Source organism: Sceloporus undulatus, chromosome 3, assembly GCF_019175285.1.
Source record: "Sceloporus undulatus isolate JIND9_A2432 ecotype Alabama chromosome 3, SceUnd_v1.1, whole genome shotgun sequence".
Taxonomy (NCBI): domain Eukaryota; kingdom Metazoa; phylum Chordata; class Lepidosauria; order Squamata; family Phrynosomatidae; genus Sceloporus; species Sceloporus undulatus.
Window position 1 is genome coordinate 122613072 of NC_056524.1, and position 18214 is coordinate 122631285.

Below are 18214 nucleotides of genomic sequence, written 5' to 3' on the forward strand. Positions count from 1 at the left end.
CCTACCTAAGGAGAAGTTAACTGACTTGGTAGATCAGGTTTCAACCAGGATTCATATCTCAATTAGCCCATAGCAGAAAACCGAGCCAATTAAATATTGTCTATTTCATCTTGGTCTGATTTCTATTTTTTCTATTTTTTGCTTCAGTTCTGTACCAAGCATATCCCAGAAACAAAGCTAGTAAAGAATAATGTAGTCTCCAAAGCTGAATCTAAATGTAGACTCTAAAACGAGATAGTTTAATGCTTATCCATTTCTATTTTTCCTGCAGGCTAACTAAATGAATGAAGATGATAAGCAGCAGTGAAACCATTCTTCCTTATACTCCTCTTCCTCTGCTACATCCAGAAAAGCAGAGTTAAATCTGTAAATACACTATACAGCAGTATTTATGAAGATGTAAACACTAATTGGTATATTTTGGACTATATTTGATTTATAAACTTCCAGCTGAATACATCACATAGATATTTACACTGTCTTTTAATTAACTCAGTCACAATACTGGTATTTCAGACAGCAAAGCCTGGTGCTAAATGTTTGTACCACTATACATACATATGTGCATGTATGTATCTAGCAGTCTCTGTAATGAAAATCAAAATTTGAAGTGGCAAAGCCGATCCCACCGGATCTTTGAAACTAAGCAGATCTGTCCGGGTTAATACTTCAATAGGAAACTGCCAACAAATACTGGTTGCTCTAGGCTATATTTCAGAAGAAGCAACTGGCAAAACCACCTCTTGAGTACTCGTCGCCTAAGAAAACCCCATGAAATTCATGGGGTCGCCATGAGTTGACAGGAAACCCATGTATATATGTATACACAAAGCAGAGTTACTGTTACACACTTTGAACAGTTGGTGGCTCCAGTGTTTTACACCTGTGGATATTCTTTACTAGGATGGAGTGTAATGTAATGAATATAAAAGAATTTCAATTGAACTGCTTTCCAGCCTGCAAAAGTTCAAGGTCTAATGATTAATTATGACATATGAAATATGTTATAATTAATTATTAGATTAATTATGTAATTAAAAATTCTAAATTGAAATATTCAATTACATTGATTCCCCCCTTAATGCTAACCATAAGACTATAAGCTGCTAAATAGTTGGTATAAATCCAGTGTTGAGGTTAGGTTGAAGGAGCCTGTGGTCCTCAAGATGTTGTGGTACTCTTCCTCCCATACACATCACTAAACATGGTCACTGGCCAGAAATGAAGGATACTATGACATCTGGAAGGGTATAGGTTTTTCACCTCTGGTTTAGTATCCAATCCAGTGTACATTTGGAAGTAAGACCCCTTCAAAGACTGAAGTAAAAGTAGCCATGGTTGGAATGAAATCATACTAAAATACATCAGATATGCAGATTAGGAGTTAAAAGCTATTTTGATTCTCAGTCTGGGAGAAAGGTGGCACATAAATCAAGTGGTGAATGGATGGAAATATTAAATTTCAGAAAAGTCAATGTACAAAACTAGACACAATAACCTGAATATGCATGATTCCGTTCAGGATGACACTGGATTATACTTCCAATTTCAGTCTTGTGATATCGTCCTCATTCCTCTGCCTGGCAGCCTCCCTGCTTCCCCTCTGGTCAGTAGAATGGCTGAAATCCCTGGGTCAGTCCAGCAGGCTGGAGCCAGATGGGTCCTCCTCGTCACCGCCAAGGAGGACACTGGAGAAAAGTGGAGGGCCTGAGCAAACAAACAAACAAACAATTTTAATAGATTATTATAATATTTAAATGAGTTTAATTGTTTTAGGGAAGGGAGGGAATAATTGGGATTGTTGTGGCACCGTATGGATTTTTATTGGAAACTGCCTCGATCCTGAATGAGAGGCGGGGTAAAAATAAAGTTTTATTAGTATTATTATTAAATAAATAAAAAATTAATAGCACAAAACAGTCCTAGAAATATCAACTCATGCTTCCTAGTCATGCTCAAAATGGAGGTCGTCGTGGAATTCCTCCTGGACAGAAGTAGGCTGGAATGTAGGACGTGTCCTAGAAAAAAAGGGCCCTGGGTATGGACTCGCTACTCGACAATTGTTTCGACAGCTTTTCCACCATTAAAATGAACTACTAGGATGAACACATTATTTTTTGTAAAAGTTGTTTGTCGTGTGCCTTCGAGATACTTTTGACTGAGAGAGTGTGACTTGCCCAAGGTCACTAGTGGTTTCATGGCTGAACTGCGAACTGAACCCTGGTCTCCAGAGTTGTAGTCCAATACTCAAAACACATGACCACATATAAGCTAAACACACTAATATAAATGTAAATTCATGCTTCTTGGGCATGCTCAAAATGGAGGACATTGTGGATTCCCTCCTGGACAGAAGACTGAAATGTAGGACATGTCCTGGAGGAGGAGGACATCTGGTCACCCTGGACTCACTAGCCAATGATTGTTTCAGCAGCTTTGCTCGTGTTAAAACAAATCAGTAGGATTTTTATACAAAAGCATAGCCAGGGTCCTTGTGTTGGCCATATAGCAAAGTACAGTATTATCCAACATCCACAAAGCAGTGATTCTTTTACTGGGCCAACCAAAATGCACATTATACATGTTGCAAGCTTTTGAAGCTCCACTGGCTTCTTAATCAGACATAAGTGTTAGCATTTTGGGCAAAGGGGCCATACAAAGCTGTATCCTATCACCCTACTGATTCAACCTATATGCAGAACATATTGTAAAGAAAGCAGGCTTGGACACAGAAGAGGGAGGAATTAAAATAGGAGGAAGAAATATCAATAATCTGAGATATGCTGACGACACCATAATACTAGCAGAAAACCTCAAAGACCTGGAACAATTACTAAAGAAGATCAAAGATGAAAGTGCAAAGGCAGGCCTACTGTTGAACATAAGAGAACTTACACACAACTAGACATAAGAAAACAATTCAAAATAGACAATGAGGAATAGAAATAGTAAAAGAATTCTCATATCTGGGATCAAACATTGATTGGAACGGGGAGTATAGCCAGGAAATCAGAAGAAGGTTAAGAACGAGGAGAGCAGGTAGGAAAGAACTAGAAAAGATCCTAAACTGCAAAGACATACAAATCAGCACAAAAGTCAGAATCATACAAGCTATTGAATTCCCTATTACTATCTATGCATGTGAGAGCTGGACAGTCAAGAAGGAAGATAGGAGGAAAATCAACTCATCTCAGATGTGGGGCTGGAGAAGAGTGCTGAAGCTACCATTGGACAGCTAAAAGGACAAGCAAACAGGTCCTGGAGCAGATCAAGCCAAAAATATCCCTAGAAGCCAAGATGACAAGATTTAGACTGTCATACTTTGGACACATCATGAGAGGGCATGAAACATTGGGGAAAACAATAATGTTGGGAAAGGTAGAAGGAAGTAGAAAGAGAGGAAGGCTACATGCTCGATGGATGGACTTTATTAAAGAGACCACAAATATGGGTTTGCAAGACAGAGCAGTAGAGGGCAGGGGCGCCTGGAGATGTCTCATCCATAGGGTCGCCGTGGGTTGAGATCAATGGTGAAGATTAAAAAGGACTTATCCTGGTAATAACTAGCAACAAATCATTCACGGATTTCCCTGTGAATGATTTGTAGCTGGTTATTATCTGGTTATTGCCAGGATAAGTCCTCTTTAATCATGGTGTCGTGTGAAAATCTTCAACGCGATCACACAATTTTCATGGGATAGCGTCCACCTAAATCCCTGCTTTTCCTCATGTGATAAAGTACTAAAAGAGAGACCTGCCACCTCTACACTCTCTCCATTCTGAATGAACATGAGACAGTACATTTTTGCAAGTTACAGAATTCTTACCCACACCTGTCTTATCCCTGTAAATACGGTAAGCCACCTCTGAGTATTCTTTGCCTAAGAGAACCTTATGAAATTGATTGGGTTACCATAAGTCAGTGGGTGACCTGAAGGCACAAAAAAAATACACAATATGTCGGAGTCATAGGTTGTATTCTCACTACTATAGACATTCCACCTCCTTCTATCATCTCTGAAAAGTTTTCTTCAATGTTGTTAGGTGTCTTCAAACCCCTTTCCTAAGGCTTTGTTGGTCAGGTTATTCAGAGGAGGTTTGCAGTTATTTTCCTCTTAGTCTGAGAGAGAGTGACTTGCCCAAGTTTACCCAGTGCATTTCTATAGCTGAGCTGGGAGGATGCAAACCATGGTATCCTGGAGCCCTAGGCCAACACTCAAACCACTACACTGCTATGTTGATAATAATATCCCAATTTTGTTTTATCTTTACTGGCTTCCAGTTTGTTTCAAGATACAGTTTCAAGAGCTGGTTCTTACCTGCAAAGCCTAAATGCTTTGACTCCATTTCAGGCCTAGCCTGAAGAAGACATGCCCATCCTCCATGCCAACTGTCATCATCTGGCCTGGGAGGGAGTAAAAATGCAGGCCCAATTCCATCAGGGCTAGCCTCAAGAATAAGAGCCCTCCCTCCATGGCAGCTGACACCATCCGGCCTGGGAGGCAGTGAAATAACTGGGCCAGCTCCATCAGGCCTGGCCTCGGTTAAGAAGAAGAGCTACCAAGAGCAAGAAGGAGAGCTCTCACTCCAGTCCATCTGCCTTGGTCCAGCCCTCAGGGGGAGAGAGGAACTGCTGGACCTGATCCCTTTCCTCACCACCATTCATTCCCTTCTCCTTTTGTGTCATGACATTTTAGATTGTAAGCCTGAGGGCTGGGAACTGTCTAATTAAAAAAAAAAGATTGTATGTACAGCTCTGTGTAAATTTACAGCGTTATATAAATAAAGTTTAATAATAATAATAATAATAATTTGTTTGAAGAACTGTCTCCTCCATAAAACTTTGTCACCACTGAATTGAGCATTGGGGCTTTTTAATGTGACTCACCACTTTTTCATTTCAGGTGCAAGACAAGATATTTTCTGCAAGTGGCTTCTAGGTTGTGGAAGTCTCTCCAGGAAATGTTGGGTTTTTTTCTCTTTTAAAAACAGGTTCAGGTGAGATGTAAAATGTTCCACCAGGCTATTGGTGTGTGTAAAGTTCTGCCAAGTGCTGAAGGGGTTCATTTTCTTCTTGATTTGACTGCATAAAATTAATTTTGGTAACATGAACTTCTTCTTTTTACTACTGTTTATGAATTTTATTAACTTTTTAAAAGTTAACTAGCCTTTAGTTTCTTTTATAAAGTGGCATATGAATGTTAAAAGACATGGAATGATCTGTCCTGATCCTTTCACTACTTTCTTTGTGCATAAGTCCTATCAGATGCATGTTTCTGCAAACCTAGCTGTACAGTTCACATATGCTTTACCATTGGATTAGATTGGGGAAAAATTCCTATTGCTTTTGCAGATGATCATATGAACTCTCCATTCTCTTATCTTCCTTAGATTTAGTTTAAAACCAGTTATATGCATATTTACTCAGAAATAAGTTACACTAAGCTCAGTTAGTCTTTCTCCCAGGTAAATGTCTTCAGGATTGTAGCCACTGTCTTAATAAAAAAAGATCAATATAAGAAGTGCAGCCCTTTCTAAAAGGCAGATTGAGTATTTCTTACCTAATGAACTGGAAATATAGATTGTCAGTCTGAGGCTTGTGTGTACAGCTTAAATGAACAATTCATCTTACGGCGCATCAGGGGATATATCAGGATTTACATTAGAAAGCCTCCTTAAGCCTCTTTTCTACTAGATTATAATTTCTTGCTGCTTTCATATGCATTGAGCCACCTAATGACAATCTGCAAAAGAAAAGAAAGTTTTTTTGGGGAGGGGGTATGAATATTTGTTCGCTGCAATAAAAATTCTGCATGTTTTAATTTAAAGGCCATTTCTGTATCGTTTCTTGTACTTACTCCAATATACAGTAGATATCTTAATAATGAAAAGAAAAGGTAGATGTGAGATCAGGGAAGTCTGCTGGTTTCCCAAACTTTGTTCAGAAGTCTGAGATGAATATGAATTATTTCTCAGTTCCTAAAGTTTTTCAGCTTTCTTTTTTCCTTCTACTTCATCCCAGTGTTTTTTTTTTTTTTTTTTGATGAATACATAATAGCTGGCCCATTATAAGTCACATTTGTGGCTGATGCCAAAAAAGAGTATAATGGCTTAGATGCTCCTTGATTAGGCTTTTATTGTGCGATCACCCTGCCCAGTTCATGGAAATTAATGAGGGACCAGATGACAGTGTCTCCTGTTTGTAACTATCCCACATTGTGTGTGGCAACATCGGTGTACATGGTGCTGCACAAAATAAAAGAATAAAAAACATCCCTGCCAACAACATACAATCTCCTAATCTAATAATTTCATCAACTTCTTTCTCTCATTCTTTCTATAGCGACCTGTTAAAGAAGGATGGATAGAATAGCATCATCATACCTTTTAACAGGTAGCATTCAGAGCTACCAGTCTGTAAAATGTCCTCTGTAAAGGAAATAATAGTATCTGCTGAGAAGAAAGTGGGAATAAAATCTGGGAGACAAATTTCTTGGTCAAAATGTCATATGTGAGTGAGAATTAGGGTATGAGTAGAATTAATGTAAGTGCCAACATGGTGTAGTGGTTTGAGTGGTGGAGTACAACTCTGGAGACAAGTATTCAAACCCCCACTCAGCCATGGAAACCCACAGTAGTCTTGCACAAATCACACTTGGCCTCAGAGGAAAGCAAAGACAAACCCCTTCTAAAGAAATCTGGCCAAGAAAATCCTGTGATAGGGCTGACATAAAGTGGAAATAAATTGAAGGCTCACAACAACAACAACAACTATAAAGTTATTGCATACTTCTTCCACTCTGCTTCGCTTGCATTTGCTGAATATCCAGAATGAAGATTTCTGGAGAATTTGGAATCATAGGAAGCTGCCTTTTTATGAAAGGCATTTCCAGAAAGTGGGATCCTTACCCTGACAATCAGAAAGCAATTCCATCTTTATCTCTTTAACCGATTTTCTATGTCAAGAAAAAAAAAAGGTGGAGGAAGTAGTGGAAAAGCAAGGGAGCTTTATGAATGGAGGGCTACATTTTCTGTAACCTCCACAAAATTCTGTAAATGAGATAAAGCAATGGTATTGATAAAAATCTTTAGAGCCACTCCCAGTCAAACTGCTGGTTCATCTGGCTCAGTATTGTTGACAGACTTGCAGTGACTGTTCAGGGATTCAATCAAGCATTTTTTGAGCCACAGCTGGAGATGTCAGAATTTGAATTGGGGACCTTCTACATCAGATCATTTTGCTCTAGATCATTTTGCTCTACCATTGCACAAACTTGAACAAACATTGAAAGTGCTTACCATCTGATAACTTCTTAGGTAGTATTATGCTCCTTTAACTTTTTTTCTCCTCATAGATCAGACAGCTGTCCCTTCTTGATTTTTCCCCTTTTAGTCATGCTAGTAATTTTCATGGTTTCTGGTACTGGCCTCCACAACTTGTGGGTTTAAATACTCTGTAGGCAGGAAAATGAGGAAGGAAGGGGAAGGGAAAAAAAAAAAAGAAACATGACAGCAGCTTTAAGACTAACTTTTTAATATATAAAAATGTAACCCTCCTCTTTCCACCCACCCCCAAAATCAAGGGAAAATAGAATATCCCTCTTCTAATAATAATGAATGTTCACCTTAGCATTTGGGAATGTTTTTGGCAGTTGTATCTAGGCTGTGTTGGCACCTCAGGAATAATGCAAGTTGACACCACTTTTACTCCCATGGCTCAATGTTATGGACTTCTGGGAATTGTAGTTTTATGAAACATTTAGCCTTCTCTGTCAGAGCCATGGCTGTAAAAGTGGTGTCAGCCTGCATTATTTCTGCAGTGCAGACGCAGCCTATTGAAGGCCTGGGTGGGTTGATTAAGAACTTTGGCTTGACATAAGCACTGCAATTGCATTGAATTTAGAATGACCACTCTGGTCGCATTTTATAAAAACAAAGATAAGCGCAGCCTCATGCTATGACTGATAATTCACTGATGTCTTCAGGCTTGATCAGACACTGACAAACTGGAACTGGTGTTATAGGGCTGTGTAAAGCAACTAGTCTTTGGCACAAGTACCACTGATTAAAATTGTAAAAAGTCAGCATGCTGAGTGGGGCAGAGGTTTACAAAGGAGCAATGCTCTAGGGAGGCCTCTGCTTCCATCCTACCATTAAGAAGCGTTACTGAATCTGCCCAACCAGTGCAGCATGTATCTAAAAAAACATGCACAAGGATAAAGATGAGATCATGATTCAATTTTAGCTCAAAAGGAAGGGAAGCCAACTCTTATCCAAAAAGAAGCAGAGGTTACAAAAATAAGGAGATGAAAAGGGAAAGTGATGCAGGGGAGAAGGCTAGAACACTCAAAAGTGGTTTCAAGTGAGCTTCCTCTGGACTTCTGAAAAAGGTATCCATGACCATCAAGATTCCACAACAGGGGCCCTTTCACATGGTAAAATTGATAATATCATGATTCTACTTTAACTGTAGTGGTTCCATCCTGTGGAATCGTGGGATTTGCAGTTTAAGGAAGATGTTCAGAATTCACATCCAGAGAGCTCCTCTAGTGCCTTACCAAACTATGAATCCCAAGATTCTACAAGATGCTGCTAAAGCAATTCAAGGGGAACATAGCACATTATTCTGTTGCATGAAAGTGTCTCAGGTTGCCTGCCTGCACCATCATCAAAACTTTATATTGACCTGGCTGGAAGAATTCAGGGCCTCAAACAGACAGGCCAAAACCTCCACAAACAGGGCTGTGCTGGTGCTGTTTGTGCCAGGTCTGGGCAACCGCACTTGCCCAGCCCTGATATGGGCCACTGCCATGGTTTTGAGCAGGGCCAGCAGGTGTTGTCCACTCCTTTTTGGCCTGGTTCTTTATAAAAGAGGCAGCCTTGGCATGGTTTCCAGCCATTCTCAGGGTGTGCATCATCTTTTTGCTATACCCCGAATGCAGCCCAAAACTGGTTTATTTGGCCTGTCTGTTTTGGGCTCAGGTACCATTTTTACCTGAGGATTGAAGGAGCAGCCATCCCCTTTGCTGAAGTTATTAGGTTGAAGTAAATCATCATGATATCTTCTTCTGTGGTTGAGGAAATAAAATATGAGAGACTGTTGTGAAGTGGTTTGTTGGCCAATGCATAATATTTGTATTTAGTCAAACTGAATTGCACTTTCCCCCTTTTGTGATCTGGATCTCTGCTTCTAAATACACAACCTGTTAATATAGGCAAATTTTCATACTGGCTTCTTTTGGTGCTTATACTGGTATACGTTCAGTCTGAATCTCAACGCCCAAGTTCCTCACATCTTGGGATCACTTTTTAACGCACTTTCACCTGATACTTGAAGTAGCTTCAGACTGTATTAATAAATATATTTTTAAAGCTTATAAAACTGCAATTGCAGGTTTTTTTTGTGGGGAGGGGGAAAGAACACAGATAATCACTGAATTTCACAATGGTTCTAGTTTGAATTGCCCTCAGAGAGGTATGTTCAAGAAAGGAATAGGGAGTAGAACATGTGTCTTTTTAATTTGCTTAACCACCAAAATTATAAGAACACAAATGGTGGCTTTGCAACTATGTAGTCCTGCCTGTGGTAAAAAAGATACCCCTTTTGAAACAACACAGACAAGTGTTCAAATATAACAAGGAATTTGCTTGAGGAGAGTGGGGACAAGGGGGCAAGGGGATGAAGACAACAATTACAGAATTCCAAGAATTTATTGTATTTTAATTTATTTTAAATTTATTTTTATTTCATTTGTATTTTAATTTATTTTAAAAAGTCTAACTTAAAATTACACCATATCTACTTGAGCACAGCTCTCTTTTTCATAGCATATATGTAGCTCCTTGTAGGTTATGACAGAATTGTTGCTTCATTCCTCTCCTGTGAACCTTTCTGATAGCCTCAAGATTCTTATCTAGTTAAAGGGGGGGATGGCAGAAGAACAATATATAAATATTACAGTATAAAGATATTCCATTCTGCTCTATCCAATCCACATCTGCTATCAGCTTCTTTGCTCTTTTCCTCCATTGCGGTCTTTGTGTTCTTTCTGCTCAGAAACCTCTTGCATTTTTCAAGTCAACTTTTACTTCCACAAATCCATCACAGTAGATCACAATAGACACAAATATTGCATGCCTTGTGCCATTACTAAGTATATTAATTTGGGCTCTACCAAAAGCTAATTTCATGCTTCTTCTATACCTGTTACCTTTTTCTACACTGTTGGCTGAAAGACACACAGCTTTGGCTGTAAGGTACCTTATCAACTCATGTTTCCTCAATGAGGTGTAAATTATGAATTTTACTAGCTTCCCTACAACCTACTCAGCTGGAAGGATTACATTCCCCTTTCTGGTTTCCCTAGGTTGAAAGGAAACGTCTCTCTTATCTGCTCTGCTCTTATGCAATATTTAAAAAACTGTATATATGTATTCTTTTATATCGCTTTCTCCAAAGGCTTTCTGTCTGTCACTTTGTAACAATAAAGGTTTTAGCTAAGCTTGTTCCACATTGCAGCTAATTGCCGTTATCTATTTATTAGTTGGCTATTTTCATATTGTTTTCTAATATTTTGTCACTTCCTTACCCTTTCCACTTCGTGTATATCTCATATTCTATACCATCATTAAAAAACTGTGTTGGGGTTAGGATCCCTTTCACAGTTATAGTACAGTATTATGATTCTCCTTTAACTGCCATGGCAATATCCAATAGCTAATCTTTCATCATGATAAGGTGGTTTTCTGCTCAGATATTTCTTTCCTTCCTAGAGTGATCTCACTTTTTTACCAAGTTCAGACTATAGTTATATCTACAGTCATACAGTATTAACATATTGCTGCACTGTCTTTAGCCTTCCGTAAGTCTCAGACTGCTTCTTCCTGCAAATGGCTCTTCTTTTAGGAGGTCCTAAACAAGACTTGTTGGTCTCCACACAACATTTCAAAGTGAATTGTGCATACTTTTTACGATCCCATAAATAAGTGGCAATTCAATGACCAACTTCTAAACACCATTCATGAGGAGCCAGGATAGAATTTGACCAATGTGCTCCTAGTAGAATATGCTAACATAAAAAACTTTGCAACTTGCAAAACAGAATCTTTAGTGGAATCTGAAAAAAAGAAGGGACGTATAAAACTATCAGATCTTTTCCAAAATGGGAACTATGAATTACAAATTGATGTCTTTCTGATAAAGAAATATAACAGAATCTGATTAACTGTTTCAACCGTTCCTGACTGACAGAGGTAGATATGCTGTGCATAAGAAATATGTAAATATCTCCCATTCCAGTAGGATTGGTGGCAAAATATCAAAAGAAACCAAAGTGAAGCTCTGTGATATTTGGAAATTTCTAGAGCATCATCAGCCAAAGCAAAATTTATGCTGCAATTGTTTGCTACAAGATAATGTTGGATTCTTGCTCTTCTTAAAAAGCTGAATTTGAGGTCTGTTGCTTCATTGCTACGTAGCTTTGCAGGAAGACAGAGTAAGGCATTTGGAAAGCAGCATGGAACAAGAGTGGCAATCAAAAATTTACTCTGTTCTGCTTCTTGAGGTCAAAAGTCTTTATAAACACATAGATGAGAACCATACAAGGGTTAACATATTATTTTACCATGGAACACTTTCATCATATGCTAACCTCTGTAATGAAAAAGCATCTTAGGATAGAAACAAGCATTCCCAGTGGTATGTCTGAAATATTACTCCCAGCTGAAATATTATTCCCAAGTGTTTTATAGCCTAACTTGATCTATGAAACCATCATTAAAATGCAACCAATGCTGGGTGAACTTTTTATGAACAAAATTAAGCAAGAATTTTGGGTTTGTGGTGATTTATTGTGAGCCACTCCTCCATACAATATGTGTGGGTGTGTAAGGGGGGGCACCTGAAGATATCACCTAAGGTCCGCATCTGAAAAAGTTGAGATTACATTATCATCCATATCCATAGAGTAAAACAAGGATTGATTGGTTTGCTATTTTAGGATGGCCTTAGATAGGGAGTGTACTACATTCATATACACAAGATAAACAGTAAAGTGGCCAAATGCATTCCAGTTTCATTTCCCTCTTAACCAAAACCAAGAACAACAAATATCTTTGTAGGTTATACAGGGAGTTTCATTCCTGGACTTATGCAAAGTGACTACCTGGTCTCAGCCATCCACTTTCTATAGACAAGACATTTGAGCCAGGGCAGATGTTTTGTTTGAATGGGAAATCTGGGGTTTTCATTTGGCACAATGCCTTTCCTCCTCCAATAAGTTAGATCACTAATCACCCATCTGAGACACACTGAAGAAAAACAGTTCACTAGGCTCTGACTATGGTTCTTTAACTGGTCAGTCTACGATGCCATACTACGCACTTTCCCTCCTTTCTCAGCCTCCATCTTTGGTTTCTTTGGCTGCAGCAGAGTAGCTTGGGCTCACAAAATATGCATGTTAGGAGTGTGAGGACAGGATTCCTATCAAAAGCTTTTCAACTCCAGATTTTTCAAGCCATGGTTTTCTGCAGGAGAAACCTCCATTTGTGCAAATTCACAAATGGACACTTGACAAACTATAGTTGCAAGTAATTAACCTATTCTTATCCCTTGTTATGTTACAATGATAATTTCTTGTGGTTATACGTGCATTGTTGGGGGAGGGAATTAGTTACAAATAACATACTGTATACACTCATGCATAAGTCTAGAAATTTCAGAAAAAAATTGACTCCAAAAATCTGGCTCGATTTATCCACGGGTCAATGTAAGTGGTGTATTTTAACTCTTCTCTTTCTCTGAGTAGAGTGGCAAAAGGTAAGAGCTTAGTTCATCCTGGGAGAACCCCCAAAAAGCACCAACTTCTTCTACTCTTTCCACCATAATGCTGCTTCTGGCCTTTTTGAATGCTTGGGTGGGAAAATGGCAATGGTGGCACCTCTTTGGTACTTCCTCTGAAAAGAGTGCCAAGAGGAGCTGGACTTAGAAGGATCTGAATAAGAATTTCTATATGAAAACAGTAAACTTCATCCTTTACATCCTTTGTTGCATGTCCCATAACTTGCCCTCAACTTATATATAAAGTCGACTTATAGTCGAGTATATATAGTAAGCTCTTTGAGAGCAGCTGAAGACAGCAGTAATATCAAAACTGTTAGGTCCCAATGTTATTGCTTGGCTTTTACAGTCTTTCAATCTTTCAGACTCAATACTTTTGATTAAGTTAGGGAAAATTGTATTGTGGACCTCTCTGACACAAGGAAGGTACTGTGGTAATAACAATTTCCAAAAGGGATACAGGTATTAATATAAAATTGTATTAGTAATTGACAGCTATTGATACCAAACTTTCCTTCTGCCACAATTTTGTGACTGGCCTACTCCTTCATTATCAGAGTAGTGGGCTTCACACTTACATTCAGATCACGTAGGGCATCCCCGAGGATTGGAACTTTGAGAAACCCTAATCTAAAATGGCCCTGGCAAAGTCATAGGTTTGATCTCTGTACTGGCTTAAGATACTTGTTTTTTTTTAAAACCTGTTTTTGGCACAGTGCAGTTGCATTAGTTTTACAGGAGTACCAAAAAATGCTTAGGGATTAAGAACTGACAGGTGGCAACTTTGGAAATCTGTAGTGAGCCAGAGTGGTATAGTGGTTTGAGAGTTGGACTAGGGCACTGGAAAACTAGGGTTCAAATACCTCCTCACCCATGGAAATCCATTGGGTAACCTTGAACAAATCACACTCTCAGCATCTAAGGAAGGCAACCTCTTCTGAACCTTGTAATAGGGTTGCCTTAGCTTTGCCATAAGTCATAAATGACCTGAAGGCCCACAACAATAAAAGCATTTGTACAAAGAACCAAGTCAGGTATTACTAAAAGGGTGGTGTTCAGGAGAATACTAGCAGAGTGTCTTATTGCCGCCACTGAAACCTCTTTTGTTTCCTGACCCTGCCCTGCCCTATCAATCCTACCATCAGGAGGATTAGACTGACAAGAATTTATTTACTAAGGAGGGGAAAAGTAAGAAGAATGTAATGGTAGTAATTCAGTTAATTATATAAATTAAGAGAAGCCTCTTGAAAAACAACAAAAGCAAACTGAAGGGAATGTGATGCTACATAGCCCTGGGCTGGAATGCAGCTGTAAACCTCAATCGCTCGCACTCTAGCCTGAAATCTGCTGATGGATAAATGCTTTGTGTGGCCTGTTTGTTGCTGCCAGTCCTCCACTGTCTCCTGTAGCTGCTGTGTTCAATTAACTTACTTTTCTTGCCCCCCCCCCCAAACAAATCTCCCTCATTTCTCAAATCCCACACTCTCCCTCAGAAACACTTCACAAAAAACTTTTCAGATTTTGTTAGCCATCTCCCAAAATGCACATGAGGAGAATATCTTCTCCAGTAGTTTTTTGGGAGTTTTTCGGGCTATGTGGCCATGTTCTAGAAGAGTTTATTCCTGACGTTTCGCCAGCATCTGAAGATGCCAGCCACAGATGCTGGCAAAATGTCAGGAATAAACTCTTCTAGAACATGGCCACATAGTCTGAAAAACCAACAAAAAACTATGGATGTCGGCCATGAAAGCCTTCGACTTCACATCTTCTCCAGTGTTAGATTCCTCATATGTGTAGAAGATATGGGAAAGCATTGCCATTTCCAGCCCAGGAGAAGGCTCCAGAAGGACTTCAGGGACTGCATTTCAGCAGTCAGCAGAGTGGGGCCAAAGCAAATGTTTTTTCTTTCTTTCTGTTTTCCTGCAATGCAATGACATCTAAGCATTCAAAAATGACAGTCATTTTGTAAACAAAAGCACCTATGCTAGTCAGAACACTGTTAGTCAGCAATTGTTGCCTGCAAAGAAGAGGTCATTTCAGTGCAAAATCACCTGAGGTTTTAAATTGCTCCTTACAGAAGAAGCCCTGACCTGATAGGGAACTTGGCATAAGTACCCCAATCTAGTGTAGGACATGTTGGCTAACTCTGTGAGCAGAAAATCAATCTCATCCTTTTGCAACACTGAATCCCTCTGTAAATGCTAGAGTACTGGACAATACTGTCATCTTAAAGGTAAATGACATTGACTTATGATGACCGTGCCTAAGTTTTTATTGGCAAAATTTATGCAGAAAAGGCTTGTCATTGCCTTCCTCTGTGGCGGAGAGAGTGTGATTTGCTGAAGATCATCAGTACATTTCCACATCCAAATAGAGATTTAGATCCTGGTCTCTCAGAGTCATAGGAGTTTATCGCATGGGACAGGTCTTGTGCACAAACTGAATTTAAACTGAAAGAAAACCACAAAAACAGGTAGATTTTTAAACATCATCGGGGGTTAACCTGAACAAAAAGCAGACAGAACCCATAAATGCAGGTAGATTTTCAGACGACGTTTGTGTGAAGGCAAAATAATGTGACATTAACCCAAATGGAAAGTCACCCAAACCCACTCCTTTTTACTTTCAGGAACTTCTAACTTTTGGCTACAAAATGAAACTGAGCATGTATGAGATAATGTTGACAGGAATTGTTGCCATATGTTTGCATGAGTTAGAGAAGCTGAGGCCTGAAGGCTCCTACAGACCAGATCAAGAGAGAGGAAAGCACCTCTATTTTTTATTCTGTTTTTAATGTTTAATGATGATTGTATTTTAGTTAAGGGATGAGGGATGGAATTTTAGTTTCTATATGTTATGTTTTGTTTGGGTATTTTATTTATTTGCCTCTGTAAATCGTTTATGTATTATGTATTTGTTTATGTAATATTGTTTAATGTTTAATGATGGTTGTATTTTAGATAAGGGATGAGGGATGGAATTTTAGTTTGTATACATTGTGTATTGCTTATGTAAAATGTTTGTGTATTCTGTGTATTTTTAAATGTAATTTTGTAGCCACCTTGATCTTTTAGAAAGGCGGTATATAAATCAAAGTTGTTATTATTATTATTATTATTATTATTATTATTATTATTATTATTAAATACAATACAATGCAAATCTGGGAGGGATTGATTTCCTCAAGAAGCCTAAACAAAGTAAGTCAGGAGTTTTTACCAGAATTTGACAGAAAGATATGATATGCCTGTCTAAACAGTGGAATTGCATAGGTAATTGTGTCTATTTCCGACATTAATTAACTCACTATGTCAATATTTATTTGGTTGGCTTGGAATTTGATCACAGCCACAAATATGAAATTGTCAAGTGGCGTCATTGAAGCCTCAACATGGCACTACCCTTCCATGGTGGTAAGATGGCATACTCCAGTGAGGCAAGAGGCTATGCTGCTGGTGGCAGTGCTGCAGGCCAATCTATGTATAGTTGTGAAAGCTGGAGGATGAAAAAAGCTGATAGGAGGAAAACCAATTGTTTTGAAAGGTGGTACTGAAAAAGAGTTCTGCAAATACCAGGAACTGCTAAACAGACAAATGGATGGGTCCTAGAGAAAATCAAATCTGAACTTTCCCTAGAAACCAGAAACACTAAACTAAGACTGTGGGCATATCATGGGAAGACATGACTCACTAGGGGAAAAAATAAGGCTTGGTAAAGTAGAAGACAAAAGGGAAAGAGGAAGGCCATATTCCAGATGGATAGACTCAATTGAAGCCACAGTCTGCAAAACATGAGCAGGGCTGTGGATGATAGGGTGACTTGGAGGTCTCTCACTCATGGGATCACCATCAGTTGAAGTTGACTTGATGGCAGTTAACAAGAACAATCACTGGAGCCTGAGTGAAGGAAAACTACTATACTATGACAGACTTTCTGAAAACATCTAGTTTGAGTTGTTGAGTTTAAATATTTCATCCAATCAGTTGTGAACCTACTAACACTTTCAGTCCATAGCTTTAAAAATAAATAAATCATAAAAGCGATTTCTTGCATTAAAACAACAACAGTATGTCCAGCATTTCTAAGATGTTCAAACCAGTTTATTTATCTGTGTTGCTAATCATGAATGTGTTATTCAGTACAATGAAGAATATTTGAGCTACCACCCCATATTTGTTAACTATTAAATGATAACACCTTATGTTTTTTGCATTTAATTTCTTCTAACCATGCTGAACACACTTCCCAATGTACCTGTTTGTGCTTACACTAGTTTTTGACATGAATCAAAACATTTGATGGACCTGTTGAAGTGGACTCTAGACTCTGAAAGATAGTAACAAAACAAAAGATGCTGTAAAACTATATTGTTCATATTTCCCAAATTAACGCTATGGGGTATTTGAAAATCCTGCAGATGCCTGAAATAAATATAATAAGTAGTGATTTAACCTTTTAATAATGTTTAGAACCTCCTTATTTAAAGTGTTGTCTCTTAAGATTTAAGATCTTCAAAAGGGAGAGGCAGGATACAAATTAATAATAATAATAATAATAATAATAATAATAATAATAATAATAATAATAATAGTTGTTGTTGTTGTTGTTGTTCTCTGAGGCACCCAAAAATACAGAACAAATACTTATTCCCTTGTATGATGAAGAGATGAAAATATGTTCTCTAAACCGTTCATTCTCTTCTGTTCTGTAGGAAGTGGAAGAATTTCTTTCTTAGTTGGTGCCATGCTCTCATGAAAAACACTATTAACTGAGTGGATGGTATCAACTCTCAGTTATCAAAAACTGAATGTAACTTGTTATTGGTAATTCCATTTACACATTGTTGTTGTTTTTTGTCATAACAATGCCCTCCTTATTTTTAATGTAATGAATATTCATCAACTCCTTAACTGAAAATGTGTGTGTGTGTATGTGTTAAAATTGGAAGACTTCTCAGTCACTCCAGATAGATAGACAGATAGATAGATAGACAGCTAGATAGCTAGCTAGATAGATAGAGTGGCTGGGAAGTTTTCCTTTAATAAATAAATAATATTAATTAAAATGATTCAATGGGCAAATTATATAGGATGGACAAATTATATAGGATACCCAATACAATTGACATAGTGGGGGAAAGCATGGAACAAGGGAATGAAATGCACATTATGCCAAAAATTAAAAGAAAATGGGTATAAAATGTACCATAAATGGTACTTAGCACCTGACAAACTGGCAAAAATGTATGAAGAGACTCATAATAGATGCTGGAAATGTGGTGAAAACCCTTGGGCTGCAAATTAGTTAAAGATTATTGGAAAGTGATAAACCTAACAATTAGTAAAATAATAGGAGAAAAAGCTGAAATGAAATCTG

The 18214-nt window shown here is 38.2% G+C and overlaps 1 long non-coding RNA gene across 2 annotated transcripts in view; it reads right to left on the reverse strand.

The window, feature by feature from the left end:
• Window positions 1-471: 471 nt before the first annotated feature.
• The window catches only part of LOC121927169, a 22181-nt gene continuing 4438 nt past the window's right edge, over window positions 472-18214 (reverse strand). The window contains exons 2-4 of one of the 2 annotated variants that reach the window (XR_006103152.1): window positions 8996-9068; window positions 7300-7454; window positions 472-1707 (exon numbers count right to left, since the gene is read on the reverse strand). This is a non-coding gene — a long non-coding RNA (uncharacterized LOC121927169). Of the gene's footprint in view, window positions 1708-5575; window positions 5745-7299; window positions 7455-8995; window positions 9069-18214 lie in introns of those variants that run through there. The other variant, XR_006103151.1, reaches the window with a different exon arrangement.